This window comes from Phoenix dactylifera, chromosome 4 (genome assembly GCF_051530095.1).
Source record: "Phoenix dactylifera cultivar Ajwa chromosome 4, Ajwa_hap1_PhDact_Kaust_v1.1, whole genome shotgun sequence".
Classification (NCBI taxonomy): Eukaryota; Viridiplantae; Streptophyta; class Magnoliopsida; order Arecales; family Arecaceae; genus Phoenix; species Phoenix dactylifera.
The window spans coordinates 35045182-35061419 of NC_143193.1; the positions used below are offsets into that span (position 1 = coordinate 35045182).

The 16238-nt window shown below is 49.3% G+C and overlaps 42 non-coding genes and 2 pseudogenes across 42 annotated transcripts; all 44 read right to left on the reverse strand.

The window, feature by feature from the left end:
• Positions 1-199: 199 nt before the first annotated feature.
• On the reverse strand, positions 200-318 carry LOC149756788 (5S ribosomal RNA). Its single transcript, XR_016411804.1, has one exon. It is a non-coding gene; the product is annotated as a 5S ribosomal RNA (ribosomal RNA).
• Positions 319-565: 247 nt separating this feature from the next.
• Positions 566-684, reverse strand: LOC149756789 (5S ribosomal RNA). Its single transcript, XR_016406181.1, has one exon. It is a non-coding gene; the product is annotated as a 5S ribosomal RNA (ribosomal RNA).
• A 246-nt stretch (positions 685-930) lies between these two features.
• Positions 931-1049, reverse strand: LOC149756790 (5S ribosomal RNA). The gene has a single exon (XR_016412815.1). It is a non-coding gene; the product is annotated as a 5S ribosomal RNA (ribosomal RNA).
• Positions 1050-1295: 246 nt separating this feature from the next.
• Positions 1296-1414, reverse strand: LOC149756791 (5S ribosomal RNA). The gene has a single exon (XR_016401734.1). It is a non-coding gene; the product is annotated as a 5S ribosomal RNA (ribosomal RNA).
• A 246-nt stretch (positions 1415-1660) lies between these two features.
• Positions 1661-1778, reverse strand: LOC149756792 (5S ribosomal RNA; annotated as a pseudogene).
• A 247-nt stretch (positions 1779-2025) lies between these two features.
• LOC149756793 (5S ribosomal RNA) lies at positions 2026-2144 on the reverse strand. The gene has a single exon (XR_016402500.1). It is a non-coding gene; the product is annotated as a 5S ribosomal RNA (ribosomal RNA).
• Positions 2145-2390: 246 nt separating this feature from the next.
• Positions 2391-2509, reverse strand: LOC149756794 (5S ribosomal RNA). The gene has a single exon (XR_016401745.1). It is a non-coding gene; the product is annotated as a 5S ribosomal RNA (ribosomal RNA).
• A 246-nt stretch (positions 2510-2755) lies between these two features.
• LOC149756795 (5S ribosomal RNA) lies at positions 2756-2874 on the reverse strand. Its single transcript, XR_016401756.1, has one exon. It is a non-coding gene; the product is annotated as a 5S ribosomal RNA (ribosomal RNA).
• Positions 2875-3120: 246 nt separating this feature from the next.
• LOC149756796 (5S ribosomal RNA) lies at positions 3121-3239 on the reverse strand. Its single transcript, XR_016411806.1, has one exon. It is a non-coding gene; the product is annotated as a 5S ribosomal RNA (ribosomal RNA).
• Positions 3240-3486: 247 nt separating this feature from the next.
• Positions 3487-3605, reverse strand: LOC149756797 (5S ribosomal RNA). Its single transcript, XR_016403557.1, has one exon. It is a non-coding gene; the product is annotated as a 5S ribosomal RNA (ribosomal RNA).
• A 246-nt stretch (positions 3606-3851) lies between these two features.
• On the reverse strand, positions 3852-3970 carry LOC149756798 (5S ribosomal RNA). The gene has a single exon (XR_016400924.1). It is a non-coding gene; the product is annotated as a 5S ribosomal RNA (ribosomal RNA).
• Positions 3971-4216: 246 nt separating this feature from the next.
• Positions 4217-4334, reverse strand: LOC149756799 (5S ribosomal RNA). The gene has a single exon (XR_016408321.1). It is a non-coding gene; the product is annotated as a 5S ribosomal RNA (ribosomal RNA).
• Positions 4335-4581: 247 nt separating this feature from the next.
• Positions 4582-4700, reverse strand: LOC149756800 (5S ribosomal RNA). Its single transcript, XR_016405020.1, has one exon. It is a non-coding gene; the product is annotated as a 5S ribosomal RNA (ribosomal RNA).
• Positions 4701-4946: 246 nt separating this feature from the next.
• LOC149756801 (5S ribosomal RNA) lies at positions 4947-5065 on the reverse strand. The gene has a single exon (XR_016403980.1). It is a non-coding gene; the product is annotated as a 5S ribosomal RNA (ribosomal RNA).
• A 246-nt stretch (positions 5066-5311) lies between these two features.
• On the reverse strand, positions 5312-5430 carry LOC149756802 (5S ribosomal RNA). Its single transcript, XR_016401766.1, has one exon. It is a non-coding gene; the product is annotated as a 5S ribosomal RNA (ribosomal RNA).
• Positions 5431-5676: 246 nt separating this feature from the next.
• Positions 5677-5795, reverse strand: LOC149756803 (5S ribosomal RNA). Its single transcript, XR_016411807.1, has one exon. It is a non-coding gene; the product is annotated as a 5S ribosomal RNA (ribosomal RNA).
• Positions 5796-6042: 247 nt separating this feature from the next.
• LOC149756804 (5S ribosomal RNA) lies at positions 6043-6161 on the reverse strand. The gene has a single exon (XR_016400883.1). It is a non-coding gene; the product is annotated as a 5S ribosomal RNA (ribosomal RNA).
• A 246-nt stretch (positions 6162-6407) lies between these two features.
• LOC149756805 (5S ribosomal RNA) lies at positions 6408-6526 on the reverse strand. Its single transcript, XR_016403106.1, has one exon. It is a non-coding gene; the product is annotated as a 5S ribosomal RNA (ribosomal RNA).
• Positions 6527-6772: 246 nt separating this feature from the next.
• LOC149756806 (5S ribosomal RNA) lies at positions 6773-6890 on the reverse strand. Its single transcript, XR_016408322.1, has one exon. It is a non-coding gene; the product is annotated as a 5S ribosomal RNA (ribosomal RNA).
• Positions 6891-7137: 247 nt separating this feature from the next.
• On the reverse strand, positions 7138-7256 carry LOC149756807 (5S ribosomal RNA). The gene has a single exon (XR_016408638.1). It is a non-coding gene; the product is annotated as a 5S ribosomal RNA (ribosomal RNA).
• Positions 7257-7502: 246 nt separating this feature from the next.
• On the reverse strand, positions 7503-7620 carry LOC149756808 (5S ribosomal RNA; annotated as a pseudogene).
• A 247-nt stretch (positions 7621-7867) lies between these two features.
• On the reverse strand, positions 7868-7986 carry LOC149756809 (5S ribosomal RNA). The gene has a single exon (XR_016402501.1). It is a non-coding gene; the product is annotated as a 5S ribosomal RNA (ribosomal RNA).
• Positions 7987-8232: 246 nt separating this feature from the next.
• LOC149756810 (5S ribosomal RNA) lies at positions 8233-8351 on the reverse strand. Its single transcript, XR_016401777.1, has one exon. It is a non-coding gene; the product is annotated as a 5S ribosomal RNA (ribosomal RNA).
• A 246-nt stretch (positions 8352-8597) lies between these two features.
• Positions 8598-8716, reverse strand: LOC149756811 (5S ribosomal RNA). Its single transcript, XR_016401788.1, has one exon. It is a non-coding gene; the product is annotated as a 5S ribosomal RNA (ribosomal RNA).
• A 246-nt stretch (positions 8717-8962) lies between these two features.
• LOC149756812 (5S ribosomal RNA) lies at positions 8963-9081 on the reverse strand. The gene has a single exon (XR_016411808.1). It is a non-coding gene; the product is annotated as a 5S ribosomal RNA (ribosomal RNA).
• A 247-nt stretch (positions 9082-9328) lies between these two features.
• Positions 9329-9447, reverse strand: LOC149756813 (5S ribosomal RNA). Its single transcript, XR_016403558.1, has one exon. It is a non-coding gene; the product is annotated as a 5S ribosomal RNA (ribosomal RNA).
• A 246-nt stretch (positions 9448-9693) lies between these two features.
• On the reverse strand, positions 9694-9812 carry LOC149756814 (5S ribosomal RNA). Its single transcript, XR_016400925.1, has one exon. It is a non-coding gene; the product is annotated as a 5S ribosomal RNA (ribosomal RNA).
• Positions 9813-10058: 246 nt separating this feature from the next.
• Positions 10059-10176, reverse strand: LOC149756815 (5S ribosomal RNA). The gene has a single exon (XR_016408323.1). It is a non-coding gene; the product is annotated as a 5S ribosomal RNA (ribosomal RNA).
• Positions 10177-10423: 247 nt separating this feature from the next.
• LOC149756816 (5S ribosomal RNA) lies at positions 10424-10542 on the reverse strand. Its single transcript, XR_016405021.1, has one exon. It is a non-coding gene; the product is annotated as a 5S ribosomal RNA (ribosomal RNA).
• A 246-nt stretch (positions 10543-10788) lies between these two features.
• LOC149756817 (5S ribosomal RNA) lies at positions 10789-10907 on the reverse strand. The gene has a single exon (XR_016403981.1). It is a non-coding gene; the product is annotated as a 5S ribosomal RNA (ribosomal RNA).
• Positions 10908-11153: 246 nt separating this feature from the next.
• LOC149756818 (5S ribosomal RNA) lies at positions 11154-11272 on the reverse strand. Its single transcript, XR_016401799.1, has one exon. It is a non-coding gene; the product is annotated as a 5S ribosomal RNA (ribosomal RNA).
• Positions 11273-11518: 246 nt separating this feature from the next.
• On the reverse strand, positions 11519-11637 carry LOC149756819 (5S ribosomal RNA). The gene has a single exon (XR_016411809.1). It is a non-coding gene; the product is annotated as a 5S ribosomal RNA (ribosomal RNA).
• A 247-nt stretch (positions 11638-11884) lies between these two features.
• LOC149756820 (5S ribosomal RNA) lies at positions 11885-12003 on the reverse strand. The gene has a single exon (XR_016400884.1). It is a non-coding gene; the product is annotated as a 5S ribosomal RNA (ribosomal RNA).
• Positions 12004-12249: 246 nt separating this feature from the next.
• On the reverse strand, positions 12250-12368 carry LOC149756821 (5S ribosomal RNA). Its single transcript, XR_016403108.1, has one exon. It is a non-coding gene; the product is annotated as a 5S ribosomal RNA (ribosomal RNA).
• Positions 12369-12614: 246 nt separating this feature from the next.
• LOC149756822 (5S ribosomal RNA) lies at positions 12615-12732 on the reverse strand. The gene has a single exon (XR_016408324.1). It is a non-coding gene; the product is annotated as a 5S ribosomal RNA (ribosomal RNA).
• Positions 12733-12979: 247 nt separating this feature from the next.
• Positions 12980-13098, reverse strand: LOC149756823 (5S ribosomal RNA). The gene has a single exon (XR_016408639.1). It is a non-coding gene; the product is annotated as a 5S ribosomal RNA (ribosomal RNA).
• Positions 13099-13344: 246 nt separating this feature from the next.
• On the reverse strand, positions 13345-13463 carry LOC149756824 (5S ribosomal RNA). The gene has a single exon (XR_016406196.1). It is a non-coding gene; the product is annotated as a 5S ribosomal RNA (ribosomal RNA).
• A 246-nt stretch (positions 13464-13709) lies between these two features.
• LOC149756825 (5S ribosomal RNA) lies at positions 13710-13828 on the reverse strand. Its single transcript, XR_016401810.1, has one exon. It is a non-coding gene; the product is annotated as a 5S ribosomal RNA (ribosomal RNA).
• A 248-nt stretch (positions 13829-14076) lies between these two features.
• LOC149756826 (5S ribosomal RNA) lies at positions 14077-14195 on the reverse strand. The gene has a single exon (XR_016411810.1). It is a non-coding gene; the product is annotated as a 5S ribosomal RNA (ribosomal RNA).
• Positions 14196-14441: 246 nt separating this feature from the next.
• LOC149756827 (5S ribosomal RNA) lies at positions 14442-14560 on the reverse strand. The gene has a single exon (XR_016401821.1). It is a non-coding gene; the product is annotated as a 5S ribosomal RNA (ribosomal RNA).
• A 246-nt stretch (positions 14561-14806) lies between these two features.
• LOC149756828 (5S ribosomal RNA) lies at positions 14807-14925 on the reverse strand. Its single transcript, XR_016401833.1, has one exon. It is a non-coding gene; the product is annotated as a 5S ribosomal RNA (ribosomal RNA).
• A 246-nt stretch (positions 14926-15171) lies between these two features.
• Positions 15172-15290, reverse strand: LOC149756829 (5S ribosomal RNA). Its single transcript, XR_016411811.1, has one exon. It is a non-coding gene; the product is annotated as a 5S ribosomal RNA (ribosomal RNA).
• A 247-nt stretch (positions 15291-15537) lies between these two features.
• LOC149756830 (5S ribosomal RNA) lies at positions 15538-15656 on the reverse strand. Its single transcript, XR_016403953.1, has one exon. It is a non-coding gene; the product is annotated as a 5S ribosomal RNA (ribosomal RNA).
• A 246-nt stretch (positions 15657-15902) lies between these two features.
• LOC149756831 (5S ribosomal RNA) lies at positions 15903-16021 on the reverse strand. Its single transcript, XR_016413039.1, has one exon. It is a non-coding gene; the product is annotated as a 5S ribosomal RNA (ribosomal RNA).
• Positions 16022-16238: the final 217 nt, after the last annotated feature.

Here is a 16238-nt window from a genome sequence, read left to right on the forward strand (position 1 = left end):
GACGGCCCGAGACATTCGCGCTGCCGGGGCCGTTCTGGCGTAGGATTCAACGCGCTGTTCTGCTATGCGGCATGGCACCGCGAGTCTCCGGACTCAGTTTATTTTCGGGGGAAAAAAATTATCCGAAGAGGAAAAGCCAAAAGCCGAAAAATTAAAAATAAATATTATCAAAAAATAAAAAAGCGGGCAAAAAATAAAAAGGGTGCAACACGAGGACTTCCCAGGGGGTCACCCATCCTAGTACTACTCTCGCCCAAGCACGCTTAACTGCGGAGTTCTGATGGGATCCGGTGCATTAGTGCTGGTATGATCGCACCCATGACATGCCCTTCGAAACTCCCTAGTATGACAAAGCAGCAGACCTCGACGGCCCGAGACATTCACGCTGCCGGGGCCGTTCTGGCGTAGGATTCAACGCGCTGGTCCTGCTATGCGGCATGGCACCGCCAGTCTCCGGACTCAGTTTATTGTCGGAGGAAAAAAATTATCCGAAGAGGAAAAGCCAAAAGCCGAAAAACTAAAAATAAATATTATCAAAAAATAAAAAAGCGGGCAAAAAATAAAAAGGGTGCAAGACAAGGACTTCCCAGGGGGTCACCCATCCTAGTACTACTCTCGCCCAAGCACGCTTATCTGCGGAGTTCTGATGGGATCCGGTGCATTAGTGCTGGTATGATCGCACCCAAGACATGCCATTCGAAACTCCCTTTTAAAACAAAGCAGCAGACCTCGACGGCCCGAGACATTCGCGCTGCGGGGGCCGTTCTGGCGTATGATTCAACGCGCTGTTCCGCTATGCGGCATGGCACCGCCAGTCTCCGGACTCAGTTTATTTTCGAGGGAAAAAAATTATCCGAAGAGGAAAAGCCAAAAGCCGAAAAATTAAAAATAAATATTATCAAAAAATAAAAAAGCGGGCAAAAAATAAAAGGGGTGCAACACGAGGACTTCTCAGGGGGTCACCCATCCTAGTACTACTCTCGCCCAAGCACGCTTAACTGCGGAGTTCTGATGGGATCCGGTGCATTAGTGCTGGTATGATCGCACCCATGACATGCCCATCGAAACACCCTTTTATGACAAAGCAGCAGACCTCGACGGCCCGAGACATTCGCGCTGCCGGGGCCGTTCTGGCGTAGGATTCAACGCGCTGTTCCGCTATGCGGCATGGCACCGCGAGTCTCCGGACTCAGTTTATTTTCGAGGGAAAAAAATTATCCGAAGAGGAAAAGCCAAAAGCCGAAAAATTAAAAATAAATGTTATCAAAAAATAAAAAAGCGGGCAAAAAATAAAAGGGGTGCAACACGAGGACTTCCCAGGGGGTCACCCATCCTAGTACTACTCTCGCCCAAGCACGCTTAACTGCGGAGTTCTGATGGGATCCGGTGCATTAGTGCTGGTATGATCGCACCCATGATATGCCCTTCGAAACTCCCTTTTATGACAAAGCAGCAGACCTCGACGGCCCGAGACATTCGCGCTGCCGGGGCCGTTCTGGCGTAGGATTCAACGCGCTATTCCGCTATGCGGCATGGCACCGCGAGTCTCCGGACTCAGTTTATTTTCGAGGGAAAAAAATTATCCGAAGAGGAAAAGCCAAAAGCCGAAAAATTAAAAATAAATATTATCAAAAAATAAAAAAGCGGGCAAAAAATAAAAGAGGTGCAACACGAGGACTTCCCGGGGGTCACCCATCCTAGTACTACTCTCGCCCAAGCACGCTTAGCTGCGAAGTTCTGATGGGATCCGGTGCATTAGTGCTGGTGTGATCGCACCCATGATATGCCCTTCGAAACTCACTTTTATGACAAAGCAGCAGACCTCGACCGCCCGAGACATTCGCGCTGCCGGGGCCGTTCTGGCGTAGGATTCAACGCGCTGGTCCCGCTATGCGGCATGGCACCGCCAGTCTCCGGACTCAGTTTATTGTCGGGGGAAAAAAATTATCCGAAGAGGAAAAGCCAAAAGCCAAAAAATTAAAAATAAATATTATCAAAAAATAAAAAAGCGGGCAAAAAATAAAAAGGGTGCAACACGAGGACTTCTCAGGGGGTCACCCATCCTAGTACTACTCTCGCCCAAGCACGCTTAACTGCAGAGTTCTGATGGGATCCGGTGCATTAGTGCTGGTATGATCGCACCCATGACATGCCCATCGAAACACCCTTTTATGACAAAGCAGCAGACCTCGACGGACCGAGACATTCGCGCTGCCGGGGCCGTTCTGGCGTAGGATTCAACGCGCTGTTCCGCTATGCGGCATGGCACCGCGAGTCTCCGGACTCAGTTTATTTTCGGGGGAAAAAAATTATCCGAAGAGGAAAAGCCAAAAGCCGAAAAATTAAAAATTAATGTTATCAAAAAATAAAAAAGCGGGCAAAAAATAAAAGGGGTGCAACACGAGGACTTCCCAGGGGGTCACCCATCCTAGTACTACTCTCGCCCAAGCACGCTTAACTGCGGAGTTCTGATGGGATCCGGTGCATTAGTGCTGGTATGATCGCACCCATGATATGCCCTTCGAAACTCCCTTTTATGACAAAGCAGCAGACCTCGACGGCCCGAGACATTCGCGCTGCCGGGGCCGTTCTGGCGTAGGATTCAACGCGCTATTCCACTATGCGGCATGGCACCGCGAGTCTCCGGACTCAGTTTATTTTCGAGGGAAAAAAATTATCCGAAGAGGAAAAGCCAAAAGCCGAAAAATTAAAAATAAATATTATCAAAAAATAAAAAAGCGGGCAAAAAATAAAAGGGGTGCAACACGAGGACTTCCCAGGGGGTCACCCATCCTAGTACTACTCTCGCCCAAGCACGCTTAACTGCGGAGTTCTGATGGGATCCGGTGCATTAGTGCTGGTATGATCGCACCCATGACATGCCCATCGAAACACCCTTTTATGACAAAGCAGCAGACCTCGACGGCCCGAGACATTCGCGCTGCCGGGGCCATTCTGGCGTAGGATTCAACGCGCTGTTCCGCTATGCGGCATGGCACCGCGAGTCTCCGGACTCAGTTTATTTTCGGGGGAAAAAAATTATCCGAAGAGGAAAAGCCAAAAGCCGAAAAATTAAAAATAAATATTATCAAAAAATAAAAAAGCGGGCAAAAAATAAAAAGGGTGCAACACGAGGACTTCCCAGGGGGTCACCCATCCTAGTACTACTCTCGCCCAAGCACGCTTAACTGCGGAGTTCTGATGGGATCCGGTGCATTAGTGCTGGTATGATCGCACCCATGACATGCCCTTCGAAACTCCCTAGTATGACAAAGCAGCAGACCTCGACGGCCCGAGACATTCACGCTGCCGGGGCCGTTCTGGCGTAGGATTCAACGCGCTGGTCCCGCTATGCGGCATGGCACCGCCAGTCTCCGGACTCAGTTTATTGTCGGAGGAAAAAAATTATCCGAAGAGGAAAAGCCAAAAGCCGAAAAACTAAAAATAAATATTATCAAAAAATAAAAAAGCGGGCAAAAAATAAAAAGGGTGCAACACAAGGACTTCCCAGGGGGTCACCCATCCTAGTACAACTCTCGCCCAAGCACGCTTAACTGCGGAGTTCTGATGGGATCCGGTGCATTAGTGCTGGTATGATCGCACCCAAGACATGCCATTCGAAACTCCCTTTTAAAACAAAGCAGCAGACCTCGACGGCCCGAGACATTCGCGCTGCGGGGGCCGTTCTGGCGTATGATTCAACGCGCTGTTCCGCTATGCGGCATGGCACCGCCAGTCTCCGGACTCAGTTTATTTTCGAGGAAAAAAAATTATCCGAAGAGGAAAAGCCAAAAGCCGAAAAATTAAAAATAAATATTATCAAAAAATAAAAAAGCGGGCAAAAAATAAAAGGGGTGCAACACGAGGACTTCCCAGGGGGTCACCCATCCTAGTACTACTCTCGCCCAAGCACGCTTAACTGCGGAGTTCTGATGGGATCCGGCGCATTAGTGCTGGTATGATCGCACCCATGACATGCCCATCGAAACACCCTTTTATGACAAAGCAGCAGACCTCGACGGCCCGAGACATTCGCGCTGCCGGGGCCGTTCTGGCGTAGGATTCAACGCGCTGTTCCGCTATGCGGCATGGCACCGCGAGTCTCCGGACTCAGTTTATTTTCGAGGGAAAAAAATTATCCGAAGAGGAAAAGCCAAAAGCCGAAAAATTAAAAATAAATATTATCAAAAAATAAAAAAGCGGGCAAAAAATAAAAGGGGTGCAACACGAGGACTTCCCGGGGGTCACCCATCCTAGTACTACTCTCGCCCAAGCACGCTTAACTGCGAAGTTCTGATGGGATCCGGTGCATTAGTGCTGGTGTGATCGCACCCATGATATGCCCTTCGAAACTCCCTTTTATGACAAAGCAGCAGACCTCGACCGCCCGAGACATTCGCGCTGCCGGGGCCGTTCTGGCGTAGGATTCAACGCGCTGGTCCCGCTATGCGGCATGGCACCGCCAGTCTCCGGACTCAGTTTATTGTCGGGGGAAAAAAATTATCCGAAGAGGAAAAGCCAAAAGCCAAAAAATTAAAAATAAATATTATCAAAAAATAAAAAAGCGGGCAAAAAATAAAAAGGGTGCAACACGAGGACTTCTCCGGGGGTCACCCATCCTAGTACTACTCTCGCCCAAGCACGCTTAACTGCAGAGTTCTGATGGGATCCGGTGCATTAGTGCTGGTATGATCGCACCCATGACATGCCCATCGAAACACCCTTTTATGACAAAGCAGCAGACCTCGACGGACCGAGACATTCGCGCTGCCGGGGCCGTTCTGGCGTAGGATTCAACGCGCTATTCCGCTATGCGGCATGGCACCGCGAGTCTCCGGACTCAGTTTATTTTCGGGGGAAAAAAATTATCCGAAGAGGAAAAGCCAAAAGCCGAAAAATTAAAAATTAATGTTATCAAAAAATAAAAAAGCGGGCAAAAAATAAAAGGGGTGCAACATGAGGACTTCCCAGGGGGTCACCCATCCTAGTACTACTCTCGCCCAAGCACGCTTAACTGCGGAGTTCTGATGGGATCCGGTGCATTAGTGCTGGTATGATCGCACCCATGATATGCCCTTCGAAACTCCCTTTTATGACAAAGCAGCAGACCTCGACGGCCCGAGACATTCGCGCTGCCGGGGCCGTTCTGGCGTAGGATTCAACGCGCTATTCCGCTATGCGGCATGGCACCGCGAGTCTCCGGACTCAGTTTATTTTCGAGGGAAAAAAATTATCCGAAGAGGAAAAGCCAAAAGCCGAAAAATTAAAAATAAATATTATCAAAAAATAAAAAAGCGGGCAAAAAATAAAAGGGGTGCAACACGAGGACTTCCCAGGGGGTCACCCATCCTAGTACTACTCTCGCCCAAGCACGCTTAACTGCGGAGTTCTGATGGGATCCGGTGCATTAGTGCTGGTATGATCGCACCCATGACATGCCCATCGAAACACCCTTTTATGACAAAGTAGCAGACCTCGACGGCCCGAGACATTCGCGCTGCCGGGGCCGTTCTGGCGTAGGATTCAACGCGCTGTTCCGCTATGCGGCATGGCACCGCGAGTCTCCGGACTCAGTTTATTTTCGGGGGAAAAAAATTATCCGAAGAGGAAAAGCCAAAAGCCGAAAAATTAAAAATAAATATTATCAAAAAATAAAAAAGCGGGCAAAAAATAAAAAGGGTGCAACACGAGGACTTCCCAGGGGGTCACCCATCCTAGTACTACTCTCGCCCAAGCACGCTTAACTGCGGAGTTCTGATGGGATCCGGTGCATTAGTGCTGGTATGATCGCACCCATGACATGCCCTTCGAAACTCCCTAGTATGACAAAGCAGCAGACCTCGACGACCCGAGACATTCACGCTGCCGGGGCCGTTCTGGCGTAGGATTCAACGCGCTGGTCCCGCTATGCGGTATGGCACCGCCAGTCTCCGGACTCAGTTTATTGTCGGAGGAAAAAAATTATCCGAAGAGGAAAAGCCAAAAGCCGAAAAACTAAAAATAAATATTATCAAAAAATAAAAAAGCGGGCAAAAAATAAAAAGGGTGCAACACAAGGACTTCCCAGGGGGTCACCCATCCTAGTACTACTCTCGCCCAAGCACGCTTAACTGCGGAGTTCTGATGGGATCCGGTGCATTAGTGCTGGTATGATCGCACCCAAGACATGCCATTCGAAACTCCCTTTTAAAACAAAGCAGCAGACCTCGACGGCCCGAGACATTCGCGCTGCGGGGGCCGTTCTGGCGTATGATTCAACGCGCTGTTCCGCTATGCGGCATGGCACCGCCAGTCTCCGGACTCAGTTTATTTTCGAGGGAAAAAAATTATCCGAAGAGGAAAAGCCAAAAGCCGAAAAATTAAAAATAAATATTATCAAAAAATAAAAAAGCGGGCAAAAAATAGAAGGGGTGCAACACGAGGACTTTCCAGGGGGTCACCCATCCTAGTACTACTCTCGCCCAAGCACGCTTAACTGCGGAGTTCTGATGGGATCCGGTGCATTAGTGCTGGTATGATCGCACCCATGACATGCCCATCGAAACACCCTTTTATGACAAAGCAGCAGACCTCGACGGCCCGAGACATTCGCGCTGCCGGGGCCGTTCTGGCGTAGGATTCAACGCGCTGTTCCGCTATGCGGCATGGCACCGCGAGTCTCCGGACTCAGTTTATTTTCGAGGGAAAAAAATTATCCGAAGAGGAAAAGCCAAAAGCCGAAAAATTAAAAATAAATATTATCAAAAAATAAAAAAGCGGGCAAAAAATAAAAGGGGTGCAACACGAGGACTTCCCGGGGGTCACCCATCCTAGTACTACTCTCGCCCAAGCACGCTTAACTGCGAAGTTCTGATGGGATCCGGTGCATTAGTGCTGGTGTGATCGCACCCATGATATGCCCTTCGAAACTCCCTTTTATGGCAAAGCAGCAGACCTCGACCGCCCGAGACATTCGCGCTGCCGGGGCCGTTCTGGCGTAGGATTCAACGCGCTGGTCCCGCTATGCGGCATGGCACCGCCAGTCTCCGGACTCAGTTTATTGTCGGGGGAAAAAAATTATCCGAAGAGGAAAAGCCAAAAGCCAAAAAATTAAAAATAAATATTATCAAAAAATAAAAAAGCGGGCAAAAAATAAAAAGGGTGTAACACGAGGACTTCTCAGGGGGTCACCCATCCTAGTACTACTCTCGCCCAAGCACGCTTAACTGCAGAGTTCTGATAGGATCCGGTGCATTAGTGCTGGTATGATCGCACCCATGACATGCCCATCGAAACACCCTTTTATGACAAAGCAGCAGACCTCGACGGATCGAGACATTCGCGCTGCCGGGGCCGTTCTGGCGTAGGATTCAACGCGCTATTCCGCTATGCGGCATGGCACCGCGAGTCTCCGGACTCAGTTTATTTTCGAGGGAAAAAAATTATCCGAAGAGGAAAAGCCAAAAGCCGAAAAATTAAAAATAAATATTATCAAAAAATAAAAAAGCGGGCAAAAAATAAAAGAGGTGCAACACGAGGACTTCCCGGGGGTCACCCATCCTAGTACTACTCTCGCCCAAGCACGCTTAGCTGCGAAGTTCTGATGGGATCCGGTGCATTAGTGCTGGTGTGATCGCACCCATGATATGCCCTTCGAAACTCACTTTTATGACAAAGCAGCAGACCTCGACCGCCCGAGACATTCGCGCTGCCGGGGCCGTTCTGGCGTAGGATTCAACGCGCTGGTCCCGCTATGCGGCATGGCACCGCCAGTCTCCGGACTCAGTTTATTGTCGGGGGAAAAAAATTATCCGAAGAGGAAAAGCCAAAAGCCAAAAAATTAAAAATAAATATTATCAAAAAATAAAAAAGCGGGCAAAAAATAAAAAGGGTGCAACACGAGGACTTCTCAGGGGGTCACCCATCCTAGTACTACTCTCGCCCAAGCACGCTTAACTGCAGAGTTCTGATGGGATCCGGTGCATTAGTGCTGGTATGATCGCACCCATGACATGCCCATCGAAACACCCTTTTATGACAAAGCAGCAGACCTCGACGGACCGAGACATTCGCGCTGCCGGGGCCGTTCTGGCGTAGGATTCAACGCGCTGTTCCGCTATGCGGCATGGCACCGCGAGTCTCCGGACTCAGTTTATTTTCGGGGGAAAAAAATTATCCGAAGAGGAAAAGCCAAAAGCCGAAAAATTAAAAATTAATGTTATCAAAAAATAAAAAAGCGGGCAAAAAATAAAAGGGGTGCAACACGAGGACTTCCCAGGGGGTCACCCATCCTAGTACTACTCTCGCCCAAGCACGCTTAACTGCGGAGTTCTGATGGGATCCGGTGCATTAGTGCTGGTATGATCGCACCCATGATATGCCCTTCGAAACTCCCTTTTATGACAAAGCAGCAGACCTCGACGGCCCGAGACATTCGCGCTGCCGGGGCCGTTCTGGCGTAGGATTCAACGCGCTATTCCACTATGCGGCATGGCACCGCGAGTCTCCGGACTCAGTTTATTTTCGAGGGAAAAAAATTATCCGAAGAGGAAAAGCCAAAAGCCGAAAAATTAAAAATAAATATTATCAAAAAATAAAAAAGCGGGCAAAAAATAAAAGGGGTGCAACACGAGGACTTCCCAGGGGGTCACCCATCCTAGTACTACTCTCGCCCAAGCACGCTTAACTGCGGAGTTCTGATGGGATCCGGTGCATTAGTGCTGGTATGATCGCACCCATGACATGCCCATCGAAACACCCTTTTATGACAAAGCAGCAGACCTCGACGGCCCGAGACATTCGCGCTGCCGGGGCCATTCTGGCGTAGGATTCAACGCGCTGTTCCGCTATGCGGCATGGCACCGCGAGTCTCCGGACTCAGTTTATTTTCGGGGGAAAAAAATTATCCGAAGAGGAAAAGCCAAAAGCCGAAAAATTAAAAATAAATATTATCAAAAAATAAAAAAGCGGGCAAAAAATAAAAAGGGTGCAACACGAGGACTTCCCAGGGGGTCACCCATCCTAGTACTACTCTCGCCCAAGCACGCTTAACTGCGGAGTTCTGATGGGATCCGGTGCATTAGTGCTGGTATGATCGCACCCATGACATGCCCTTCGAAACTCCCTAGTATGACAAAGCAGCAGACCTCGACGGCCCGAGACATTCACGCTGCCGGGGCCGTTCTGGCGTAGGATTCAACGCGCTGGTCCCGCTATGCGGCATGGCACCGCCAGTCTCCGGACTCAGTTTATTGTCGGAGGAAAAAAATTATCCGAAGAGGAAAAGCCAAAAGCCGAAAAACTAAAAATAAATATTATCAAAAAATAAAAAAGCGGGCAAAAAATAAAAAGGGTGCAACACAAGGACTTCCCAGGGGGTCACCCATCCTAGTACAACTCTCGCCCAAGCACGCTTAACTGCGGAGTTCTGATGGGATCCGGTGCATTAGTGCTGGTATGATCGCACCCAAGACATGCCATTCGAAACTCCCTTTTAAAACAAAGCAGCAGACCTCGACGGCCCGAGACATTCGCGCTGCGGGGGCCGTTCTGGCGTATGATTCAACGCGCTGTTCCGCTATGCGGCATGGCACCGCCAGTCTCCGGACTCAGTTTATTTTCGAGGAAAAAAAATTATCCGAAGAGGAAAAGCCAAAAGCCGAAAAATTAAAAATAAATATTATCAAAAAATAAAAAAGCGGGCAAAAAATAAAAGGGGTGCAACACGAGGACTTCCCAGGGGGTCACCCATCCTAGTACTACTCTCGCCCAAGCACGCTTAACTGCGGAGTTCTGATGGGATCCGGCGCATTAGTGCTGGTATGATCGCACCCATGACATGCCCATCGAAACACCCTTTTATGACAAAGCAGCAGACCTCGACGGCCCGAGACATTCGCGCTGCCGGGGCCGTTCTGGCGTAGGATTCAACGCGCTGTTCCGCTATGCGGCATGGCACCGCGAGTCTCCGGACTCAGTTTATTTTCGAGGGAAAAAAATTATCCGAAGAGGAAAAGCCAAAAGCCGAAAAATTAAAAATAAATATTATCAAAAAATAAAAAAGCGGGCAAAAAATAAAAGGGGTGCAACACGAGGACTTCCCGGGGGTCACCCATCCTAGTACTACTCTCGCCCAAGCACGCTTAACTGCGAAGTTCTGATGGGATCCGGTGCATTAGTGCTGGTGTGATCGCACCCATGATATGCCCTTCGAAACTCCCTTTTATGACAAAGCAGCAGACCTCGACCGCCCGAGACATTCGCGCTGCCGGGGCCGTTCTGGCGTAGGATTCAACGCGCTGGTCCCGCTATGCGGCATGGCACCGCCAGTCTCCGGACTCAGTTTATTGTCGGGGGAAAAAAATTATCCGAAGAGGAAAAGCCAAAAGCCAAAAAATTAAAAATAAATATTATCAAAAAATAAAAAAGCGGGCAAAAAATAAAAAGGGTGCAACACGAGGACTTCTCCGGGGGTCACCCATCCTAGTACTACTCTCGCCCAAGCACGCTTAACTGCAGAGTTCTGATGGGATCCGGTGCATTAGTGCTGGTATGATCGCACCCATGACATGCCCATCGAAACACCCTTTTATGACAAAGCAGCAGACCTCGACGGACCGAGACATTCGCGCTGCCGGGGCCGTTCTGGCGTAGGATTCAACGCGCTATTCCGCTATGCGGCATGGCACCGCGAGTCTCCGGACTCAGTTTATTTTCGGGGGAAAAAAATTATCCGAAGAGGAAAAGCCAAAAGCCGAAAAATTAAAAATTAATGTTATCAAAAAATAAAAAAGCGGGCAAAAAATAAAAGGGGTGCAACATGAGGACTTCCCAGGGGGTCACCCATCCTAGTACTACTCTCGCCCAAGCACGCTTAACTGCGGAGTTCTGATGGGATCCGGTGCATTAGTGCTGGTATGATCGCACCCATGATATGCCCTTCGAAACTCCCTTTTATGACAAAGCAGCAGACCTCGACGGCCCGAGACATTCGCGCTGCCGGGGCCGTTCTGGCGTAGGATTCAACGCGCTATTCCGCTATGCGGCATGGCACCGCGAGTCTCCGGACTCAGTTTATTTTCGAGGGAAAAAAATTATCCGAAGAGGAAAAGCCAAAAGCCGAAAAATTAAAAATAAATATTATCAAAAAATAAAAAAGCGGGCAAAAAATAAAAGGGGTGCAACACGAGGACTTCCCAGGGGGTCACCCATCCTAGTACTACTCTCGCCCAAGCACGCTTAACTGCGGAGTTCTGATGGGATCCGGTGCATTAGTGCTGGTATGATCGCACCCATGACATGCCCATCGAAACACCCTTTTATGACAAAGTAGCAGACCTCGACGGCCCGAGACATTCGCGCTGCCGGGGCCGTTCTGGCGTAGGATTCAACGCGCTGTTCCGCTATGCGGCATGGCACCGCGAGTCTCCGGACTCAGTTTATTTTCGGGGGAAAAAAATTATCCGAAGAGGAAAAGCCAAAAGCCGAAAAATTAAAAATAAATATTATCAAAAAATAAAAAAGCGGGCAAAAAATAAAAAGGGTGCAACACGAGGACTTCCCAGGGGGTCACCCATCCTAGTACTACTCTCGCCCAAGCACGCTTAACTGCGGAGTTCTGATGGGATCCGGTGCATTAGTGCTGGTATGATCGCACCCATGACATGCCCTTCGAAACTCCCTAGTATGACAAAGCAGCAGACCTCGACGACCCGAGACATTCACGCTGCCGGGGCCGTTCTGGCGTAGGATTCAACGCGCTGGTCCCGCTATGCGGTATGGCACCGCCAGTCTCCGGACTCAGTTTATTGTCGGAGGAAAAAAATTATCCGAAGAGGAAAAGCCAAAAGCCGAAAAACTAAAAATAAATATTATCAAAAAATAAAAAAGCGGGCAAAAAATAAAAAGGGTGCAACACAAGGACTTCCCAGGGGGTCACCCATCCTAGTACTACTCTCGCCCAAGCACGCTTAACTGCGGAGTTCTGATGGGATCCGGTGCATTAGTGCTGGTATGATCGCACCCAAGACATGCCATTCGAAACTCCCTTTTAAAACAAAGCAGCAGACCTCGACGGCCCGAGACATTCGCGCTGCGGGGGCCGTTCTGGCGTATGATTCAACGCGCTGTTCCGCTATGCGGCATGGCACCGCCAGTCTCCGGACTCAGTTTATTTTCGAGGGAAAAAAATTATCCGAAGAGGAAAAGCCAAAAGCCGAAAAATTAAAAATAAATATTATCAAAAAATAAAAAAGCGGGCAAAAAATAGAAGGGGTGCAACACGAGGACTTTCCAGGGGGTCACCCATCCTAGTACTACTCTCGCCCAAGCACGCTTAACTGCGGAGTTCTGATGGGATCCGGTGCATTAGTGCTGGTATGATCGCACCCATGACATGCCCATCGAAACACCCTTTTATGACAAAGCAGCAGACCTCGACGGCCCGAGACATTCGCGCTGCCGGGGCCGTTCTGGCGTAGGATTCAACGCGCTGTTCCGCTATGCGGCATGGCACCGCGAGTCTCCGGACTCAGTTTATTTTCGAGGGAAAAAAATTATCCGAAGAGGAAAAGCCAAAAGCCGAAAAATTAAAAATAAATATTATCAAAAAATAAAAAAGCGGGCAAAAAATAAAAGGGGTGCAACACGAGGACTTCCCGGGGGTCACCCATCCTAGTACTACTCTCGCCCAAGCACGCTTAACTGCGAAGTTCTGATGGGATCCGGTGCATTAGTGCTGGTGTGATCGCACCCATGATATGCCCTTCGAAACTCCCTTTTATGGCAAAGCAGCAGACCTCGACCGCCCGAGACATTCGCGCTGCCGGGGCCGTTCTGGCGTAGGATTCAACGCGCTGGTCCCGCTATGCGGCATGGCACCGCCAGTCTCCGGACTCAGTTTATTGTCGGGGGAAAAAAATTATCCGAAGAGGAAAAGCCAAAAGCCAAAAAATTAAAAATAAATATTATCAAAAAATAAAAAAGCGGGCAAAAAATAAAAAGGGTGTAACACGAGGACTTCTCAGGGGGTCACCCATCCTAGTACTACTCTCGCCCAAGCACGCTTAACTGCAGAGTTCTGATAGGATCCGGTGCATTAGTGCTGGTATGATCGCACCCATGACATGCCCATCGAAACACCCTTTTATGACAAAGCAGCAGACCTCGACGGATCGAGACATTCGCGCTGCCGGGGCCGTTCTGGCGTAGGATTCAACGCGCTATTCCGCTATGCGGCATGGCACCGCGAGTCTCCGGACTCAGTTTATTTTCGGGGGAAAAAAATTATCCGAAGAGGAAAAGCCAAAAGCCGAAAAATTAAAAATTAATGTTATCAAAAAATAAAAAAGCGGGCAAAAAATAAAAGGGGTGCAACATGAGGACTTCCCAGGGGGTCACCCATCCTAGTACTACTCTCGCCCAAGCACGCTTAACTGCAGAGTTCTGATGGGATCCGGTGCATTAGTGCTGGTATGATCGCACCCATGATATGCCCTTCGAAACTCCCTTTTATGACAAAGCAGCAGACCTCGACGGCCCGAGACATTCGCGCTGCCGGGGCCGTTCTGGCGTAGGATTCAACGCGCTATTCCGCTATGCGGCATGGCACCGCGAGTCTCCGGACTCAGTTTATTTTCGAGGGAAAAAAATTATCCGAAGAGGAAAAGCCAAAAGCCGAAAAATTAAAAATAAATATTATCAAAAAATAAAAAAGCGGGCAAAAAATAAAAGGGGTGCAACACGAGGACTTCCCAGGGGGTCACCCATCCTAGTACTACTCTCGCCCAAGCACGCTTAACTGCGGAGTTCTGATGGGATCCGGTGCATTAGTGCTGGTATGATCGCACCCATGACATGCCCATCGAAACACCCTTTTATGACAAAGCAGCAGACCTCGACGGCCCGAGACATTCGCGCTGCCGGGGCCGTTCTGGCGTAGGAGTCAACGCGCTGGTCCCGCTATGCGGCATGGCACCGCGAGTCTCCGGACTCAGTTTATTTTCGGGGGAAAAAAATTATCCGAAGAGGAAAAGCCAAAAGCCGAAAAATTAAAAATAAATATTATCAAAAAATAAAAAAGCGGGCAAAAAATAAAAAAGGGTGCAACACGAGGACTTCCCAGGGGGTCACCCATCCTAGTACTACTCTCGCCCAAGCACGCTTAACTGCGGAGTTCTGATGGGATCCGGTGCATTAGTGCTGGTATGATCGCACCCATGACATGCCCATCGAAACACCCTTTTATGACAAAGCAGCAGACCTCGACGGACCGAGACATTCGCGCTGCCGGGGCCGTTCTGGCGTAGGATTCAACGCGCTGTTCCGCTATGCGGCATGGCACCGCGAGTCTCCGGACTCAGTTTATTTTCGGGGGAAAAAAATTATCCGAAGAGGAAAAGCCAAAAGCCGAAAAATTAAAAATTAATGTTATCAAAAAATAAAAAAGCGGGCAAAAAATAAAAGGGGTGCAACACGAGGACTTCCCAGGGGGTCACCCATCCTAGTACTACTCTCGCCCAAGCACGCTTAACTGCGGAGTTCTGATGGGATCCGGTGCATTAGTGCTGGTATGATCGCACCCATGATATGCCCTTCGAAACTCCCTTTTATGACAAAGCAGCAGACCTCGACGGCCCGAGACATTCGCGCTGCCGGGGCCGTTCTGGCGTAGGATTCAACGCGCTGTTCCGCTATGCGGCATGGCACCGCGAGTCTTCGGACTCAGTTTATTTTCGAGGGAAAAAAATTATCCGAAGAGGAAAAGCCAAAAGCCGAAAAATTAAAAATAAATATTATCAAAAAATAAAAAAGCGGGCAAAAAATAAAAGGGGTGCAACACGAGGACTTCCCAGGGGGTCACCCATCCTAGTACTACTCTCGCCCAAGCACGCTTAACTGCGGAGTTCTGATGGGATCCGGTGCATTAGTGCTGGTATGATCGCACCCATGACATGCCCATCGAAACACCCTTTTATGACAAAGCAGCAGACCTCGACGGCCCGAGACATTCGCGCTGCCGGGGCCGTTCTGGCGTAGGAGTCAACGCGCTGTTCCGCTATGCGGCATGGCACCGCGAGTCTCCGGACTCAGTTTATTTTCGGGGGAAAAAAATTATCCGAAGAGGAAAAGCCAAAAGCCGAAAAATTAAAAATAAATATTATCAAAAAATAAAAAAGCGGGCAAAAAATAAAAAGGGTGCAACACGAGGACTTCCCAGGGGGTCACCCATCCTAGTACTACTCTCGCCCAAGCACGCTTAACTGCGGAGTTCTGATGGGATCCGGTGCATTAGTGCTGGTATGATCGCACCCATGACATGCCCTTCGAAACTCCCTAGTATGACAAAGCAGCAGACCTCGACGGCCCGAGACATTCACGCTGCCGGGGCCGTTCTGGCGTAGGATTCAACGCGCTGGTCCCGCTATGCGGCATGGCACCGCCAGTCTCCGGACTCAGTTTATTGTCGGAGGAAAAAAATTATCCGAAGAGGAAAAGCCAAAAGCCGAAAAACTAAAAATAAATATTATCAAAAAATAAAAAAGCGGGCAAAAAATAAAAAGGGTGCAAGACAAGGACTTCCCAGGGGGTCACCCATCCTAGTACTACTCTCGCCCAAGCACGCTTAACTGCGGAGTTCTGATGGGATCCGGTGCATTAGTGCTGGTATGATCGCACCCAAGACATGCCATTCGAAACTCCCTTTTAAAACAAAGCAGCAGACCTCGACGGCCCGAGACATTCGCGCTGCGGGGGCCGTTCTGGCGTATGATTCAACGCGCTGTTCCGCTATGCGGCATGGCACCGCCAGTCTCCGGACTCAGTTTATTTTCGAGGGAAAAAAATTATCCGAAGAGGAAAAGCCAAAAGCCGAAAAATTAAAAATAAATATTATCAAAAAATAAAAAAGCGGGCAAAAAATAAAAGGGGTGCAACACGAGGACTTCCCAGGGGGTCGCCCATCCTAGTACTACTCTCGCCCAAGCACGCTTAACTGCGGAGTTCTGATGGGATCCGGTGCATTAGTGCTGGTATGATCGCACCCATGACATGCCCATCGAAACACCCTTTTATGACAAAGCAGCAGACCTCGACGGCCCGAGACATTCGCGCTGCCGGGGCCGTTCTGGCGTAGGATTCAACGCGCTGTTCCGCTATGCGGCATGGCACCGCGAGTCTCCGGACTCAGTTTATTTTCGAGGGAAAAAAATTATCCGAAGAGGAAAAGCCAAAAGCCGAAAAATTAAAAATAAATGTTATCA